Source organism: Geotrypetes seraphini, chromosome 7 (assembly GCF_902459505.1).
Source record: "Geotrypetes seraphini chromosome 7, aGeoSer1.1, whole genome shotgun sequence".
Taxonomy (NCBI): Eukaryota; Metazoa; Chordata; class Amphibia; order Gymnophiona; family Dermophiidae; genus Geotrypetes; species Geotrypetes seraphini.
The window spans coordinates 96,283,084-96,303,388 of record NC_047090.1 but is presented as its reverse complement, the minus strand read 5'-3'; the positions used below and the strand labels follow the sequence as shown (position 1 = coordinate 96,303,388).

At 44.9% G+C, this 20,305-nt stretch overlaps 1 protein-coding gene across 8 annotated transcripts in view; it reads right to left on the bottom strand.

Annotated features, from left to right (window-relative positions):
- The window catches only part of FUT8 (fucosyltransferase 8), a 238,346-nt gene that overhangs the window by 155,877 nt on the left and 62,164 nt on the right, over nt 1-20,305 (bottom strand). For 4 of the 8 annotated variants that reach the window (XM_033952256.1, XM_033952249.1, XM_033952250.1 and 1 more), the window contains exon 4: nt 10,840-10,909. The exons of 2 other annotated variants lie outside the window; for them this stretch is intronic. The gene's annotated coding sequence lies outside the window, so the exon portion shown is untranslated. Of the gene's footprint in view, nt 1-980; nt 1,151-10,839; nt 10,910-20,305 lie in introns of all 8 variants that reach the window. 2 more of the 8 variants (XM_033952251.1, XM_033952253.1) reach the window with 2 other exon arrangements.

Below are 20,305 nucleotides of genomic sequence, written 5' to 3'. Positions count from 1 at the left end.
CAGATCTGAAGACTTACACAAAGCCTGTTTTCTGGCTTACCATATGACCAAGTAGAAATTTATGGCCTTATCATATGCCCACAAATAATGGCTAAACCACTGAAAACCCTTGAGGACTTGAAAGCCAATAAAGTCCAAACTAAATCTCAGAAAAGAAAAAGAATTGGAAAAAGAATTGACTGCCAGCCAATTCCTTTTCTTTTCTTATCATATGCCAACATAGACATTTGTATATAATTCACCTGTTGCTTAATTAGCTTCTTCTACTTTTTAAAGTAACCAAGTAGTCTTCAGCAACACATTAGGTTTCCTTATTGACTGCAATTTTTCTATTTAATGTGCTCTGATTTATAAAGCCAACTTGCAGTACTTCATACAGTTTATCAGAGAAAACTATCAAGTATGCTTTTATTCATAGCTAAAAAGTACTATACAAGTACAAAAAACAGAATGCACAGAAAGCATGAAGTTGAAGTCAGCACAGTTTATAGTATAAAGGATAGTTATCCAAATACACAAATTTGAGCTAGTGTTTAGCAAACCAACAGAGAATGCACACTAAAATCTATTTTTGAAAGAGTAGTGAAAACACTGGTTTAAGATCAGTTCTGTTTTATCATTCATTAATTTTATTAATTATATTTTTAAGTACATGATCATTCAAGTGAAAAACAACAATGGCAAATAATTTTAACATATTACAAATGAAAATTGTCTAACTACTTTACAACATTAAAACCAGATTTTCTGCAGATCACATGTGATATAGACAGCATAGCAACAAAATGCTGAATGAAAATATTACTAGAGATCACAGACAGCAATTGCTATCCAGTGGGACAACTCACTCATATTTTCACATTTATCATTAAAGGTCATGCACATATGAATTTAAAAAACCCAAATGCCTGTATTCATCTAAAACTGATGTAGAAGCTGGTTTTGAAGTGCATATACAAATTAATTGGTTTCTATCTTACCTGCCTCAGCTACTGCTGTCTGCACAAGCACAGTGTTCTGTGTTTACTGATGCAATTATCCCCTTACTGCTTAAACTCTATGGGGAATCCAGCCTTGAAGTCAGCACTGTAGCCCTGAATAAATTAGAGATGGCAGTTCCAAGGCAAAGGACTGGTAGCGATACAGAAGGCTGTAAATAAAATGAATTGCTAACCACCCTGCATGACTAATTATGTTGAAAATATACATCAATAAGGTTTGCACAGGCATACCATAACAAATCCTCTTAGAACTGGTGAGTTAGACATCAGTACTATGCTTTTAAGAATTTGAACAAATTATATTTGTTCTTGCTTATCAGGATTAAATTAGCACCCAAATGTGAACACTACTACTATTTATCATTTCTATAGTGCTGTAAATGCAACTCCTAGAACAAAAGAACCAATAATAACCTACTTGTAACTATATAATTGGAACTATGACCTAACAGTATTAACAGTTACCATATATACTCAAATATAAGCCGAGATGTTTGGGCCAAAATATGACCCCAAAATAGGGGTCTCTGATTATATTCAGGCCATCATCTACCCGCCCTCCTCCTGGACCTATTGCAGGCTTCCACAGGGCCTGCCGCAAGACTCAGTGGCCCAGTGGGCTTTGACATGAAGGATCCCCCCCCCTCTCTCCCGTCCTGGTGAAATGCCCAGATTAAGTGGGCAGCCTTCTTCAATTAATGAGGAGCAGCCACTGATCAGAATATTGCAAGGGGTGGAGTTTGGTGTATTGTTAAACAGACTCTCAAAAGCGTTTGGAACTGCCAGCACCATTTTTCCATTCTTTGGAGTTTTGTACTCAGGTTTGAACAGTTTCTTAAGTAAGGACCGACCCCTGACGCAGCTCTCAGCAAAATGGGGAATTCTATGTTGGGTGTGTGTTGGCTGCAATGCCCCTGGACCGCAGTGTGAAGTTCTGGTGTATTGTGGATTCCAGTAGAGCAAAAAGTGCAGCTAAGGGCTCTTTTTACTAAACTGTGATAGTGTTTTTAGTGCATGCAGGATTTTGGCGAGTACTAAATCCGTGCTACGCAGCTAGAACTAATGTCAGCGGCAATTCAGCGCGCGCTAAAACTGCTATCGCAGCTTAGTAAAAGGAGTCCTAAGTGACTGTTTCTTACTGTTTTTGTGCATATGGAAACTGGGCACAGCGTGCTTGGACTTGGAGCTACATTTCGCATAACTGTGCTCGTTCTTGGACCTTAGGAATCTGCTCTTCCAATTGTAATTGTGCCCCATGTAATAAACAGTGCAGGATACAAGAATATTCTTCAGGATAGAAGTCTTGGATTTTATATAGAGTGGAGTTTGTTTGTTTTTTTTGCCTATGAAGCTCAACTGAGGTTTTTCTCCACTTCATATATTTGTGTTTGCACTAATTTTTTTTATTTTTTTTTTGGGGGGGGGTATACCGTATTTTCGCGGATATAACGCGCGCGTTATACGTGATTTTACGTACCGCGCATACCCCTCGCGCGTTATATGCCTGAGCGCGGTATACAAAAGTTTTTAAACATAGTTCCCACCCCGCCCGACGCCCGATTCACCCCCCCAGCAGGACCGCTCGCACCCCCACCCCGAACGACCGCTCGCACGCGCTCCCACCCGCACCCGCATCCACGATCGGAGCAAGAGGGAGCCCAAGCCCTCTTGCCCGGCCGACTCCCCGACGTCCGATACATCCCCCCCCCCGGCAGGACCACTCGCACCCTCACCCCGAAGGACCGCCGACTCCCCAACAATATCGGGCCAGGAGGGAGCCCAAACCCTCCTGGCCACGGCGACCCCCTAACCCCACCCCGCACTACATTACGGGCAGGAGGGATCCCAGGCCCTCCTGCCCTCGACGCAAACCCCCTCCCCCCAACGACCGCCCCCCCCCCCAAGAACCTCCGCCCGTCCCCCAGCCGACCCGCGACCCCCCTGGCCGACCCCCACGACACCCCCACCCGCCTTCCCCGTACTTTGTGTAGTTGGGCCAGAAGGGAGCCCAAACCCTCCTGGCCACGGCGACCCCCTAACCCCACCCCGCACTACATTACGGGCAGGAGGGATCCCAGGCCCTCCTGCCCTCGACGCAAACCCCCCTCCCTCCAACGACCGCCCCCCCCCCCAAGAACCTCCGACCGCCCCCCCAGCCGACCCGCGACCCCCCTGGCCGACCCCCACGACCCCCCCACCCCCCTTCCCCGTACCTTTGGAAGTTGGCCGGACAGACGGGAGCCAAACCCGCCTGTCCGGCAGGCAGCCAACGAAGGAATGAGGCCGGATTGGCCCATCCGTCCTAAAGCTCCGCCTACTGGTGGGGCCTAAGGCGCGTGGGCCAATCAGAATAGGCCCTGGAGCCTTAGGTCCCACCTGGGGGCGCGGCCTGAGGCACATGGGCCAAACCCGACCATGTGTCTCAGGCCGCGCCCCCAGGTGGGACCTAAGGCTCCAGGGCCTATTCTGATTGGCCCACGCGCCTTAGGCCCCACCAGTAGGCGGAGCTTTAGGACGGATGGGCCAATCTGGCCTCATTCCTTCGTTGGCTGCCTGCCGGACAGGCGGGTTTGGCTCCCGTCTGTCCGGCCAACTTCCAAAGGTACGGGGAAGGGGGGTGGGGGGGTCGTGGGGGTCGGCCAGGGGGGTCGCGGGTCGGCTGGGGGGGAGGGGGGTTTGCGTCGAGGGCAGGAGGGCCTGGGATCCCTCCTGCCCGTAATGTAGTGCGGGGTGGGGTTAGGGGGTCGCCGTGGCCAGGAGGATTTGGGCTCCCTCCTGGCCCAATATTGTCGGGGAGTCGGCGGTCCTTCGGGGTGGGGGTGCGAGTGGTCCTGCCGAGGGGGGAGAAGAATCGGACGTCGAGGGGGGGCATCAGGCTTTCAGGATGGGGACAGGACTTCAAGGGGGGACAGGCAGATCTTCAAGGGGGACAGGCAGACCTTCAAGGGGGACAGGACTTCAAGGGGGGACAGGCAGACCTTCAAGGGGGGACAGGCAGACCTTCAAGGGGGGACAGGACTTCAAGGGGGACAGGCACGGAGAGGCGGGGCAGTGCACCGAAAGTCAGGGCGGGTGAACGGTGAGTCGGGGCAACCAGAGGAGAGTCGGGGCAGTGCACCGAAAGTCAGGGTGAGTCGGGGCAACCAGATGAGAGTCGGGGAGGGCGAAAGGAGAGTCGGGGTGGCCAGAGGAGAGTCGGGGAGAGCGAAAGGAGAGTCGGGGTGGCCAGAGGAGAGTCGGGCAGCATGCGCGTTATATGCCTGAGCGCGGTATAGAAAAGTTTTTGTACATATCATCGTGATTTCTGCGCGCTATACCCCTGTGCGCGTTTTACAATGGTGCGCGTTATATCCGCGAAAATACGGTAGTTTAGGAAGGGGGGTCTCCTGGTGTACGTAATAGGGTATGTACTTTTTGTTTGGTTCATTTCAACTATACCAACATTGACTGGATAAATGTTACATCAGGGAGTACTAGGGAGATAAAATTCCCAGATGTCATAAATAACTGCTTCTTGGAGCAACTGGTCCAGGAACCAGTACTGCTGAATCAGGAAAAAAAAGTTCAACTTGATTCAGCCCTTTGAATCTATTTTTCGATTCAATTTTCCTGCCCAAGTGGGTGTATTATTTTTTTTCCAAAACATCCTAGTGGGTTTATTTTATAGCCTCTTCACCCCTTTTATAGCCTCTTCACCACCTTTGCCCTCTCTTACCCACACTGGCGCTGTGGTGTAAACAAAATAAACAAACAAAAAAGACTTTTCCTCTCTCTGTTAAATCCTAGCTCACGTTCGTGGTCTAACATCAGCTCTGACAGGATACAAATTTCAAATTTGGCATATTGTAATCACAAAAGAAAAAATAAAATTATTTTTTTTACCTTTTGTTGTCTGATCACTATTCAAATCTTGTTGGTCCCAGGCTCTGGTTGTCTTCTGATAACTTGCATGCCAGGGTCTCCTTCTTTCTTCTTTCTCCATGCTAACCATCCATCTTCCATCTCTGTCCTCCCCTTCCATTTCCCTTCCCTCCCCCGGAGGTCTAACATCTTCTTTTTTTCATCTCCATCCATGCAGCTGCAGCAATGAACCCCACCATCCCCAGATCCACCATCTCTCCTTTTCTCAATTCCCCTTTCATCCATCATCTCTCCCTCCTTCCCCAGTGTAACATTTCTCCTTCCCTCCTTTCTGCCTCCCCATCCATCTCGCCCTCTCCATGAGTACAATACTTTCTGCCTCCTGCACGCTTTCTCTCTCTGTCCTTGCCTCTTCCCTCGAGTGGCAACCCTCCTTCCCACCCCCCAATCCAACATGCTCTCTCCGCATGGACCATCTCACCCTCCCCTCCAGTGTGTAGCACCTTTCCTTCCCTCCCTTTCTGCCAGATCCAGCAGCACCTCTTCTCCCTTCCTTTTACCTCTCCATCCCGTCCAGCAGTACCCCTTCTCCCTTCCCTACTCCCCATGTCCAGCAGCACCCTTTCTTCCTTCCCTCCATGTACTTCTAGACCAGGGCTCCTCTCCCCTGAAGGCCTGGCCCCCCCCCCAAAAGCCTGCATGTTTCCTTCCCCTCCCGCTTTTACCGCAGCCTGTAGAGGATCGCCAGTGCACTACGCGATCCTTGCAGGCTACCACCGTCCTCAGAAGCACGTTCCCTCTGATGAGATCCTGCCCCTGACATCAGAGGAGAGGCAGGACCAGATCAGAGGAAACGTGCTTCTGAGGACGGTGGTAGCCTACAAGGATCACATAGAGCAACGGCGATCCTCTCTGCAGGCTGAGGTAAGAGCGGGAGGCCAGGAGGGAAGCTGGAGGATGCAGCAAAAAGCACCAAAGCACAGAACAAGGTAAAACTAGGATTTCTGCAGCTCTTCCTGACAGACCCTTCTCCCTCGCCCCCTAAAGCAGGAGCAGCAGCGGCAGGCCAGCAAGAGGTAGCACTGCCGCTCCTGCTTTAGGAAGGCATGGGGAGGAGGGTCAGTCACCGAACTGGTAAGGCTGATTTTTTTTTTTTAAATCAATTCAATTCGAATCTATTCACCCGAAGTGAATCGGTGAATTGATTCGAATCGGAAATCAGGCAGCCAAGAATCTATTTTAGATTTGGACCAAGAATCTATTTTAGATTTGGTCCTTAGTAGAAAGCAGGACATAGTACGGTAACTGTGTTGGGTCCACTGAGAAACAGTGATCATAACATGATCAAATGTGAGCCAATAACGGGAGTGACGTCACTAAAGAAATCTACAGTAGCTGCATTTAATTTTTATAAGGGCGACAACGATAAAATGAGGAAAATAGTTAAAAAGAAGCTAAAAGGGTCTGTGGCAAAGGTCAGAAGTGTAAACCAGGTGTGGATGTCAGTTGAACCGCTTTGAACTGCTTATGGTATTGCGGTATATAAAAATAAAGATTATTATTATTATTATTTAAATATACCATTGTGGAAGCCTACATCAGATGTATTCTATGTATTAAAAAAGGCGAAAAGAAGAGAAATTGAAAGCAGGCATGGTTAAAAGGTGAACTGTAAGAGGCTAATACAGCCAAGAAAACATCCTTTAAAGAATGGAAAAAGGATCCCAATGAAGAAAATAAGAAGAGACATAAGACCTGGCAAGTTAGATGCAAAGCATTCATAAAGAAAGCTAAACAAGAATACGAAGAATAACTTGTCAAAGAGGCAAAAGCCATATTAACAATTTTTTTAGGTACATCAAAAGCAGAAAACCTGTAAGGGAATCCGTGGGAGCGTTGGATGATCAAGAAGTAAAAGGTACTCTCAGGGAGGATAAGGTCATAGCAAGAGAATGAATGAATTCTTTGCTTCGGGATTTACGGAAGACGTAAGAAATCTACCTAAACTGGAAATGGTTTTTAAGGTTGATGAGGCAGAGGAATTGAAAGAAATCTCGGTGAACCTGGAAGATTTACTAAACCAAACCGATGAGTTAAAGGGTGATAAATCACCTGGACCGGATGGTATACATAACAGGGTATTGAAAGAACTCAAACATGAAATTGCTGATCTGTTGTTAGTGATCTGTATCTTGTCACTAAAATCATCTGTAATACCTGAAGATTGGTGTGTGGCCAATGTTACGCCAATTTTTAAAAAGGTTCCAGGGAAGATCCAGGGAATTACAAACCGGTAAGCCTGATCTTAGTGCCGAGCAAAATAGTGGAGACAATATTGAATTGTGGATTAAGATTGGTTATCGGATAGAAAACAAATGGTAAGGTTAAATGGTAATTTTTCTCAATAGAGGAGGGTAAATAGTGGTGTGCCACAGGATCTGTACTGGGAACGGTGCTATTTAACTTATTTATAAATTATCTGGAAATTGGAACTACAAGAAAGGTGATTAAATTTACAGATGATACTAAACTGTTCAAAGTTGTTAAAATGCATGTGGACTGTGAAAAACTGCAGGAAGACCTTAGGAAATTGGAAGACTGGGCATCCAAATGGCAGATGAAATTTAATGTGGACAAATGCAAAGCGATACACATTGGTAAGAATAATCCAAATCATAGTTACCGGATGCTAGGGAACACCTTGGGTGGGGGGGGGGGTCAATGCTCAAGAAAAAGATCTGTGTGTCGTCATGGACTGAAACCTTCCACCCAATGTGTGGTGGCAGCCAAAAAAGCAAACAAGATGGTAGGAATTATTAGAAAAGAAATGGTAAACAAGACAAAGAATGTTATAATGCCTCTGTATTGCTCAATGGTGCAACCTTACCTTGAGTATTGCATTCAGTTCTGGTCTTATCTCAAAAAAGATATAACGGCACTAGAAAAGGTTCAAAGATGAGCGACAAAGATGATAAAGGAGATGGAACTCTTCTCATATGTGGAAAAACTAAATAATTTAGGGCTCTACAGCTTGGAAAAGAGACGGCTGAGGGGAGATATGATTGAAATCTACAAAATCCTGAGTGGTGTAGAACGGGTTTAAATAGATCAATTTTTTCCTGCATCAGGATTTACAAAGACTAGGGGATATTCAAAGTTACAGAGTAATACTTTTAAAACCAATAGGAGGAAATATTTTTTCACTCAGAGAATAGTTAAGCTCTAGAATGCGTTGCCAGAGGATTTGGTAAGAGCGGTTAATGTAGCTGGTTTTAAAAATGCTTTGGAGAAGTTCCTGGAGGAACAGTCCATGGTTTGAGACATACACGGGGGATGCCACTGCTTGCGCTGGTTCGGTGGCATGGAATGCTGCTACTATTTGGGTTTTTGCCAGATACTTGTGACATGAGATTGGCCTCTGTGAAGAAGGGATACTGGGCTAGATAGAACATTGGTCTGAACCAGTAAGGCTATTCTCATGTTCTGTTTGCACAGGAAGGATGCTATTTTCATTATAATATATGTGAAGTAACCCTTGCTAGAAAATATCAGAAATATAAGAAATGACTGCAGTGCACAAGGCTTATATATTCACTTAAATCAATGGCTTTCACAACAAATTTCTTGGTGACCTCAGAAATGAGGCAAATAATTCATTTAGGTAGCCATACTAAGAACATAAGAACTGCCGCTGCTGGGTCAGACCAGTGGTCCATCGTGCCCAGTAGTCTGCTAACACAGCAGCCCTTAGGTCAAAGACCAGTGCCCTATTTGAGTCTAGCCTTACTTGCGTATGTTCTGGTTCAGCAGGAACTTATCTAACCTTTTCTTGAATCCCTGGAGGGTGCTTTCCCCTATAACAGCCTCCGGAAGAGCATTCCAGATTTCTACCACTCTCTGGTGAAGAAAAACTTCCTTATGTTTGTATGGAATATATCCCCTTTTAACTTTAGAGAGTGGAGAGGGTGAACAATCTCTCTTTCTCTACTAAGTCTATTCCCTTCAATATCTTGAATGTCTCGATTATATCCCCTCTCGGTCTCCTCTTTTCAAGGGAGAAGAGGCCCAGTTTCTCTTGTCTCTCATTGTACGGCAACTCCTCCAGTCCTTTAACCATTTTTGCTGTTCTTCTCTGGACCCTTTCAAGTAGTACTATGTCCTTTTTCATGTACGGTGACCAGTGCTGGACACAGTACTCCAGGTGGGGGGCGCACCATGGCCCGGTACAGCAACATGATAACCTTCTCTGATCTGTTTGTGATCCCCTTCTTAATCATTCCTAGCATTCTGTTCACCTTTTTCACTACTGCTGCGCATTGCGCGGATGGCTTCATTGACTTGTCTACAAGTACTCCCAAGTCTCTTTCCTGCTGTCTCTCTCTGAGTACAGCACCGGACATCATGTATTCGTGCATATGATTTTTCTTACCGACAAGCATCACCTTGCACTTATCCACTTATTTGCCATTTCGCGGCCTATTCCTCGAGTGTGTTTATGTCTCGTTGTAGGTCTTCTCAATCCTTCTGTGTCCTCACTACTCTGAATAACTTTGTATCGTCCACAAATTTAATCATCTCACTCGTTGTACCAATTTCCAGGTTGTTTATAAATATGTTGAAGAGCACGGGCCTGAGCACCGAACCCTGCGGCATTCCACTCGTGACGCTTTTCCAGTCCGAGTATTGTCCATTCACCCCCACTCTCTGTTTCCTATCCACCAACCAGTTTTTAATCCACATAGTATATCACCCTCGATTCCATGGCTCGCAATTTTTTGAAGGAGACATTCATGTGGGAACTTATCGAACGCCTTCTGAAAATCTATATATACAATGTATGAATTATACTTTGATATTAGGTGCCATCAACTCGTGTTCGTGACCTAGTGACTAGATGAAAATCATCAAGTTTTCATGGCAGAATACAGATGTAGATTGCCAGGCCTTTTCTTCTGCACAGTATAAATTCTATGTTGCATCAAACGCAATCCTCTGCCTCCAACCCTGCCCATCTGCTGTAGACAAGAAGGGTTTTACATCTTTAGTCTGACATCTCCACTGAAACCTGTCTACTTTGGGAGGCCCTGCTGGTAGTGAAATTATCGACAGCATAGCTTTCAACTTCACAGATGTGCGCAAGCTCCAGTGGCATGACAAGCGCATGTACCATGTACTTTAGGACAAGGAAATATGCAAGCAAAATCATTACCGACATTCCACGTTCTCTGTACTTAACTAAATATTTCTACCATGGAGAACCAACTACAGAGACGCATAATAAAGACCCATGTGATAAGGCAATGGTTCCCATACTACTACTAATAATAATCATTTTTATCCTGTCCTGGAGAACCACAAGCCATTTGTGTTTTCAAGATATTCATAATGGTGACGGGATAATCGCGAGTCATACACCAGCGCGTCGACAATCCAGCACGCCAACAATTTGGTGCAAGAAAGAAGCGCACCGTAGGAAAACTTAATTTTAAAGAGCTTTGAAGCGGGGTGTGAGTGAGGAACCCCCCACTTTACTGCATCGTGTTCGCGCTGCCGTTGGGGAGGGGGTGTGGGGGTGCAACCTCTCATATTATAGAGGAAACTGAACTTTTCCCAAAAAATTTTGAAAAAGTTCCATTTCCTCTATAATGCAGGGTTCCAACCCCCCAACAGCAGCATGAACACTATGCAGTAATGTGGGGGGGTTCCTCACTCACACCCTGCTTCGGAGCTCTTTAAAATTAAGTTTTTCCGCAGCGCACTTCTTTCTTGTGCCGAATTGTCAGCGCTGGATTGTCGGTGCGTGACAGACTATGAACCATTCATAATATATGTATGAAAGTATGCATGTAATGGAGGCAATTCATTAGACTCTCTCATGAATATTTGTTGCAGTTATCATGAAAATCTAACTGGCTAGAAGTCCCTGAAATGGTAAGTTGGGAAGTCACAGACTGATTCAATCAAGACACATACTTACATTTTTAGCCAGTGCTCACCATGGACAGCAGATTGCAAGTCCTCACAACATGTGTGTGACATCACCGAGCCTGGTGAGAGAAATAAATTCTTGATAAGTCTAACAGCTTTTCTGAACCCTCATGGTGCATGCATGCCACGTCCCCCTTGGGGACCATGCAAATCTATTAACATAGCTTAGAACAGTGGCTCTTAAACCCATCCTGGGAAATTTTTATTTTGCCTAAACACGGCCTGAGTTGGGTCATTTTTATTTTATACATTATTTGGTTTCTATCCTGTGGAAGGCATTTTTATTTTGTTGAAACAAGGCCTGTGCTGGGTCATTGTTATTTTATACACAAATTCCCAAAAAACGGAAGAACCGGAGTACCAAGATATACAAACATACAATCTAAATCCCAGTTATTTAGTGCCGAGTAGAGAATGACACAGGGACAAATTTTTCCCCCTCCCTGTGGGAACTCATTTTCTCATCCCGGCGAGTTCTTTTCCTGTCCCTGCTCCATTCCTACAAGCTCTGTCTTCTTCTGCACAAGCTTCAAACAATTTAAAAGTGTCCACGGCTTATGCAGTTAAGGCAGAGCTTACAGGAATGGAACAGGGACAAAATTCACAGGGACGGGACTGGGAAATTGAGTTCCTGCGGGGACAGGGAATAATTTGTCCCCATGTCATTCTCTAGTGCCAAGTACAATGCTTATTGTTTCGTACCTGAGGAAAAAAGCCTCAGAAGCTGTTTAAAGCAAAGCTGCCCCGGAGCTGTGAAGGAGAGAGCTGTATTCACAAACTGGCTCCCCTGCACCCTTCTATCACTGACCACAGAAAAACCTCCTATTTCTTAAGAGTACATTTTAAATCATTTTTTTGAATAGGTACAGTGTTCCTCCAGATATATTTTTTTTTAAAGGACTTTGTCTTTTCAATGTGCAGAGCCCTGATGAAATGATTGTAATATCGTGAAACGACGGCCGTCAACTAGAGCAACGGATAAACTTTTTGCAAGCACTGAGTTTATGGTGACAGAGAAGACAAATCCTTGGCGGGACATTATTAAGATAAGCATTTGTTTTTAATTTTCTACTTGTCAGTACGTTTAAAGTGTACTCTTAAGAAATAGGAGGGTTTTTTTTGCAGCCAGTGATAGAAGGATGCAGGAGAGCCAGTTTGTGACTACAGCTCTCTCCATAGATCCAGGAAAGCATTGCTCTCCACTGCTTCTGAGGCCTTTTTCCCCCTTTCATGAGAAACATTTTATTCAGGTAGGAAACATAAGACATTGTATTTAGCACTAAATAAATGGGGTTTAGATTGTATATCATTTTTATTTTATACATCATTTGGTTTCTATCCTTTGGGTCACTTGTGACTGTATACACCCTTTATGGATTGTTTTTAAGCGTGCGTCTAAGTTATTTGAACACTTATTAAAACTACAAACTGGTACATCCAATCTTCTGTTCCACAATCTTTTTGTTGTTTTGCTGGAAGATCCACAGCCAGATGGGTTTTCAAGATATCTCTAATGAATATGCATGAATAGTGGAATGATGTTGTGCATCTGCATTTGGAGTACTGCGTCCAGTATTGGTCGCCGTACCTTAAAAAGGATATGGCGATACTTGAGAGGGTTCAGAGGACAGTGACGCGTTTAATAAAAGGTATGGAAAACTTTTCATACACTGAGACACTGGAGAAACTGGGGCTCTTTTCCCTAGAGAAGAGGAGCATTTCCACTAAAGTTACTTCTCTTACCATATTGTACTGTTACTAGAACTTCAATAACTGCCATTGCCGATTCAAGATGGCCGCAGCGTTCTGCTGCTGCATTAAAGTAAGGAGATCCCCCTGAAGCCACAATCTGAATTGACCAATGAAAAGCAGGGAATCCCTCCACACAAACCACAGAAATGTAAAGAAACAAGGAGCAATTTTCTTCAATCTGTAACTGTCATCCAGTCTGAGGCTTCATTTAGACCATCCGGCATCATAGATCCTAGCTCAAATATCCAGTGGAGCTCTTTAATATTCAATTTCCGTTCAGTGTTGCCTCCCTCCCAACCAGCTATAACCAAAATTCTCCACTTCAGATCTTGTCAACTGTGATTCAAAAGCTTCCAGTGATGCCAATTTGTTCAGGGTGTGGATTCTTGATTTATGGTTTCAGTCTGATTTTGATAGATCTTGTACTGCATCTTACATATAGTATGGGGCATGGACACTGGATAACATAAATCATGTTAGCTGTATCATAATCAGTGTTGTTAGTCAAATAGTATACTTTGCTAGTCTTAGGATGTTTCCAGGTTTCACCCTGGATAGTGTAATGACACCATTGACAGTGACTGATTTGAACATGGCAACCCGAGAATCTCGCTAGTCTATGATTGACGTATTCCCCTAAATTTCTGCTGCGTCTATAGGTAAAAATCGGTTTATCCATTATAGTAGGTATGGCTAGTTTAACAATATGCCAATACTTCAAAATAATTTGATTAATTTGGGGGGGGCAAGAGTTGAATACTCTTGAATGAAGGTGATGGAATCATTTTCTGAAGAGTTAGATTTATATTGTAAAAGTTTAAATATGCTTGGTGTACCCACTTCCTTCAGGTAACCCCAGTGGTAAAACCACTTCTTCATCTCCTTTGCTTGTATTCAGTATTCATCCAAGGAATGACAAATTCTTCTCAAACGCAGAAATTGGCTGACTGGTAAGCTGGTTTTAAGGCGGTAAGGATGGAAACTCTGGAAGCATAGCACACTATTCCTATCAGTAGTTTTTCGATAAATAGAGGCTACATGAGAGTTCCGCTGCTTTATAATCCTCATGTCCAAAAAAGGTATTTCACAAGTTTGGATGGTCACAGTAAATTTTATGTTAACATCAATTTGATTAAACAATGTTAGAAATTTGTCTAATTCTTCTCTGGTAGAGGACCAAATACAAAACATGTCATCTAAGAATCTTTTCCATATTTCTAGTGATGATGGATCCATCCCCAGTAGATTGGTGTTCTACAAAAAACATCTTAAGATGTATCTTCCTTATCAAACTATAAATAGCGTATCTTGCTTCAAACGCATCATATTTCGTGGCAGAAACAAATCCTAAGCCCAAATTTAAAAGAGAATTTTGAGCAAGGGGTCAAAGATTTACCAATGCGAAGAGGAGATGAATCATCCACTACCCCATCATTGCTTGGCTCATCTGAGCAGGATCTCTTCCCCTTAGACCAGCTTTTCCGGGATTCCGGGGATTCCAAGGCCTTGGAGGACTGACTGAAGGCCGAGCCCAAAGCTCCCGCATTAAATTCCTCCTCAGACCATGGATAAGCAGATCCAGCTCGATACATTCTAGGTAGGGGAACAGATCGAGAGATATGATGAAATTCCTGTAGACATTGTGAAGGAAAATATCCGAACAAGATGCTTCACAAAGCAGGAGATATAGAAATTGTGATTGGTACGCTGATCACCAAAATAGAGTACTGGTACAAGGAACAGTCCAACGCGCATCTAGTGCACCTTTCACACACTGGTGGTACTGAGGTTTAGAGTCTCAATGGAGTAGAGAGCAGTTAAGAACATAAGCATCGCCTCTGCCGGGTCATCATGCCCATCAGTCTGCTCCCGCGGTGCCCCCCCCCCAGTCCCCTCCCCCAGTTCCATGACCTGTAAGTAATCTTTTACCTAAAACATGTTATTCCCTAATCATTTAATATCCTATATAGTAACCCTCTAACTATACCCTTCAATCCCCTTTTCCTTCAGGAAATCATCTAATCCCATTTTGAAACCCAAAATCATACTCTGTCCTACCACCTCCTCTGGAAGCGCATTCCAGGTGTCCACCACCCTCTGAGTGAAGAAGAACTTCCTAGCATTTGTTCTGAATCTATCTCCTTTCAATTTTTCTTGTTTTTGTTGCCCCTGCTAGTCTGAAGAATCTGTCCCTCTCTACCTTCTCTATGCCCTTCATGATCTTATAAGTTTCTATCATGTCCCTTCTAAGTCTCCGCTTTTCCAGGGAAAAGAGCCCCAGCTTCTCTAGCCTTTCAGCATATGAAAGGTTTTCCATGCCTATTATCTTCCTTGTTGCTCTTCTCTGGACCCTCTCGAGTATCGCCATATCCTTCTTAAGGTATGGCGACCAGTATTGAACGCAGTACTCCAGATGCGGGCGCACCATCGCTCGATACAGTGGCAGGATAACCTCCTTCGTTCTGGTAGTGATACCTTTTTTGATAATGCCCAACATTCTGTTCGCCTTCTTTGAGGCCACTGCGCATTGTGCTGCCAGCTTCATTGTTTTATCCACCAAAACCCCCAAGTCCTTTTCTAGTTCGCCTTCCCCCAGTACCATCCCCATCATGTAGTTATAAATCGGGTTTTCTTTCCCTATGTGGAAGACTTTACATTTTTCTACATTGAAGCTCATCTGCCATTTATTTGCCCACTCACTCAATTTGTTTAGGTCCCTTTGTAGTTCTTTGCATTCCTCAACAGTTCTAACCCTACTGGAGAGTTTTGTGTCGTCCGCGAATTTTATAACTTCGCACTTCGTCCCTAATTCCAGGTCATTAATGAATATATTGAACAGCAGCGGTCCCAGCACTGACCCCTGTGGGACGCCACTCGTGACCCCTTTCCAGTCAGAGTAGTGTCCCTTAACTCCTACCCTTTGTTTACTGTCTGCCATCCAATTTTTGATCCATCTGTGCACGTCCCCTTCCACTGCGTGGTTCCACTGTTTCCTTAGTAGGTGCTCATGGGGTACCTTGTCGAAGGCTTTTTGGAAGTCCAGCTATATGATGTCTATGGGGTCAACTTTGTCCAATTGTTCGCTTATCCCCTCAAAGAAGTGCAGTAGGTTCGTTTGGCATGATCTTCCTTTACAGAAACCATGCTGGCTTGTTCTCATCAGACATTTTTTTCTATATGCTCATTGCTACTGTCCTTGATCAATGATTCGGCCATCTTACCCGGAACTGAGGTTAGGCTCACCGGTCTGTAGTTCCCCGGGTCGCCTCTCGATCCTTTTGTGAAGATGGGTGTAAAATTCGCTATCCTCCAGTCCTCCGGGATTACCCCTGTTTTCAAGGATAGGTTGCAGATCTGCTCCAGTAACTCCGCTGTTTCGTCTCTGAGCTCTTTCAGTATTCTCAGGTGGATTCCGTCTGGGCTCGGAAATTTGTCAGTTTTTAATCTATCTATCTGTTTGAGTACGTCTTCAAGGCTTACCTCCTTGCATGATAATTTTCCCTCTTGTTCCCCCTTGAAGATTTTTTCCGGTTCCAGCACGTTGGATGTGTCCTCTTTTGTGAAGACCGATGAGAAGAACGTGTTTAGTCTGTCTGCCACCTCTTCTTTCTTCTTCTTCCTGCCACTCCCTTCCTGTCTCCCTCATCCAGAGTTCCCACTTCCTCCCTCGCCGGCTGTTTTCCTTTCACATATCGGAAGAATGATTTAAAATTCCGTGCCTCCCTGGCAAGTCTCTCTTCATACTCCTTTTTTTGCTTTTCTGACCACGTGGTGACATTCTTTTTGATGCTTCCAGTGCTCTATCCAATTTTCCTCAGTTTTATCCTTTTTCCACTTCTGGAATGATTTTTTCTTGTCTCCTATCATATTCTTAACTTCATTGGTTATCCATGCCAGGTCTTTTGCTTGATTCTTTTTGCACCCTTTTCTAAATCTGGGTATATACAGGTTTTGCACTTCATAGAAACATAGAAACATAGAAAGATGACGGCAGAAAAGGGCTATAGCCCATCAAGTCTGCCCACTCTACTGACCCACCCCATTAAGTCTGAGTACTAATGACCTAGTTCCTTAACTCGACCCTCGTAAGGATCCTACTAGGGCATCCCATTTATTCTTAAAGTCAATAACGCTGGTGGCCTTGATCACCTGCTCTGGAAGCTTGTTCCAGTGATCTACAACCCTTTCTGTGAAGAAATACTTCCTTATGTCACTATCGAATTTCCCTCCTCTGAGTTTGAATGGATGCCCCCTTGTGACCGAGGGTCCCCTGAGAAAGAAGATGTCTTCTTCCACCTCGACACGTCCCGTGATGTATTTAAATGTCTCAATCATGTCCCCCCTCTCCCTGCGCTCCTCTAGAGTGTAGAGCTGCAATTTGTTTAGTCTTTCTTCGTACGAGAGACCCTTGAGCCCCGAGATCATCCTAGTGGCCATCCGCTGAACCGACTCAACTCTAAGCACGTCTTTACGGTAATGTGGCCTCCAGAATTGCACACAGTACTCCAGATGAGGTCTCACCATGGTTCTGTACAGTGGCATTATGACTTCAGATTTGCGGCTAACGAAGCTTCTATTGATACATCCCATAAGTTGCCTTGCTTTGGATGAGGCCTTCTCTACTTGTTTGGCGGCCTTCATGTCTGCACTGATGATTACTCCCAAGTCTCTTTCTTCTGAAGTCCTAGCTAGTGTTTCTCCATTTAAGGTGTAAGGTTTGCATGGATTTCTGCTACCGAGATGCATAACCTTACATTTCTTAGCGTTGAAGCCCAGCTGCCATGTCGAGGACCAGTTTTCCAACATAAGCAGATCCTGCGTCATACTATCCTGCAGATTGCTTTCACTTACTATATTACATAGTTTGGCGTCATCAGCGAATAGAGTTACTTTACCCTGAAGCCCTTGGGTCAAGTCTCTTATGAATATGTTAAAAAGGAGTGGACCCAGGACCGAGCCTTGTGGCACTCCGCTGGTCACCTCCGATGTCTCAGAGAGGGTGCCGTTGACCACCACCCTCTGACGTCTTCCACTCAGCCAATCTTTGACCCATGCAATTAGTGTCTCACCTAACCCCATAGATTTCATCTTGTTTAATAGTCTACGGTGTGGGACGCTGTCGAAAGCTTTACTGAAATCTAAGTACACTATGTCCAGAGACTCTCCCGAGTCCAGCTTTCCTGTTACCCAATCAAAGAAGCCGATAAGATTGGATTGGCATGACCTACCCCTAGTGAATCCATGTTGACTAGGATCCCTTAGATTCCCCTCATCCAAAATCGTGTCTAATTTACATTTAAGTAATGTTTCCATGAGTTTACACACTATTGATGTGAGACTCACTGGTCTGTAATTTGCAGCCTCCGCTCTGCAACCCTTTTTGTGCAGAGGAACGACGTTAGCTGTTTTCCAGTCCAGGGGGACTCTCCCTGTACTTAGGGAGAGATTGAAGAGCATGGTTAATGGTTCCGCCAGGACATCGCACAGCTCCCTGAGTACTCGTGGGTGCAATTTGTCTGGTCCCATGGCTTTGCTCACCTTGAGTCTTGACAGTTCGCTGTAAACATCAGCTGGTGAGAACCCAAAATTCTGAAATGGGTCTTCCTTGCTTGGCTTTGCTTCCAGCTGTGGCCCGTGTCCAGGTGCCTCGCAGGTAAAGACTGAACAGAAGTAATCGTTCAGTAGTTTGGCTTTTTCGGAATCTGTTCCACATAAATCCCATCTGCTGTTCTAAGACGTACTATCCCCTTTGTGTTCTTCTGCCTGTCACTAATATACCTGAAGAAGGATTTGTCCCCTTTCTTAATGTTCTTTGCTAGAGTTTCTTCCACTCGAAGTTTGGCCTCCCTGACTGCTGTTTTGACTGCTGCAGACCTTGTTTTGTATTCAATGTTAGCTTCTTTCTCCCCGGTGCGTTTGTATGAAAGAAATGCTCTTTTCTTGTCCTTGACTAGGTGTGAGACCTCATCAGTGAACCAACGGGGTTTCTTCTTTCTTTGTTGTTTATTTACCGATTTTATGTAGCGGATAGTTGCTTCGTGTAGTGTCCTTTTCAGTGTTGACCACATAGCTTCCACTTCGTAAGTTGTTTCTTGAGCCTGTAGCGTCTGATGGACGAAATCGCCCATGCTTGCGAAGTCAGTGCCCCGGAAATTGAGTACCTTCGTTTTTGTTTGTGATCTAGGGAAGCCCTTTCTAAGGTTGAACCATACCATGTTATGGTCACTGGTTGCCAGCGTTTCTCCCACCGAGACTTCCGTGACGCTTTCCCCGTTCGTAAGTATCAGGTCCAGGATGGCCTGGGCCCTAGTGGGCTCTAGTACCATTTGTTTGAGCTGTACTCCCTTCATGGATGTTAATATCCTCTTGCTACTACAAGTTGTTGCTGAGAATGTGTTCCAGTCTACATCAGGCATGTTGAAGTCCCCTAATAGGACAACGTCCCCCCGTAAGGTGATATTCTCAATGTCTTCAATTAATTCTGTGTCTTTGTCCTCCGATTGTCTTGGAGGTCTGTATACCACACCGAGGTATAGGCATTTTTCTCCGCCTCTGGCCAGGTTTACCCAGATGGATTCCCCAGTGTACTTGACATCTGTGATCCTAGTTGTCTTGATGTTCTCTTTGATGTAAAGTGCTACCCCACCTCCCAACTTACCCTCTCTATCTTGGCGAAGCAGGTTATATCCTGGTATAGTTATATCCCACCCATGAGAGTCAGTGAACCATGTTTCGGATATTGCTACCATGTCTAGGTCTGCATTTACTATTTCTGTTTCTAGTTCTAGAAATTTATTCCCTAGGCTGTGTGCATTTACATACATAGCTCTCCACTCTTTGTGTCTAAACTCCTTTAGAGAGTTACCCATCTGAATTAGAGTATCTCCTAGCGAATCTTTTGCAGCAAGGGTACTTACCTCTGACTTAGAAGTGGAGTTTTGGTTCACCTTATCAGGATTGTTACTTACTGCTCCGGTATATAAATGGGTACCCTCCCCCAACTTACCTAGTTTAAAGCCCTTCGAAGCAGGCGGGCTACTCGGTGTCCGAAGACGTTCTTACCTCTGTTGGTCAGGTGGAGTCCGTCTGATCCCTGGAGTCCCTGTAGTGCCTCCCCGTGATTCAGGAATCCGAAGTTCATTTCCCAGCACCATCGTTGTAGCCACTCATTTGTCTTCAGAATACGTTCGTCCCTGTCTCTTCCCTTGCCCCTAACAGGAAGAATTGAAGAGAATACTACCTGTGCTCCTGTCTGCTTCAGCCTCTCCCCCAGAGCTCCGAAGTCTCTAGCTATGCCCTCCAGAGTGTTCTTGGCAGTATCATTCGTTCCGACGTTTACCATTCGTTCCGACGTTTACCGACTTCGTTTACCATGTCTTTGAATAAGGACCAGGCTTGCTCCACCGTCTGTGCTTTCCTGGAGCTGTTCCTGAATTTCCTCTTCACCATTTGTCTCATGGCATCATAGTTCCGTTTCTTGAAGTTAAACGTTGTTGCAATGCTTCTCTTCCCCATTGGCATTCCTATTTCCATTTTGAACTGGATCATGTTGTGATCACTGTTTCCTAATGGTCCCACTACTTCCACTTCCTTGGCAGGTCCTTTCAGCCCGTTGAAGATTAAGTCCAGAATAGCTGTCCCTCTCGTTGGTTCCTTGACAAGCTGTTCCAAGAAGCAGTCCCGTACAGCCTCCAGGAACTCCG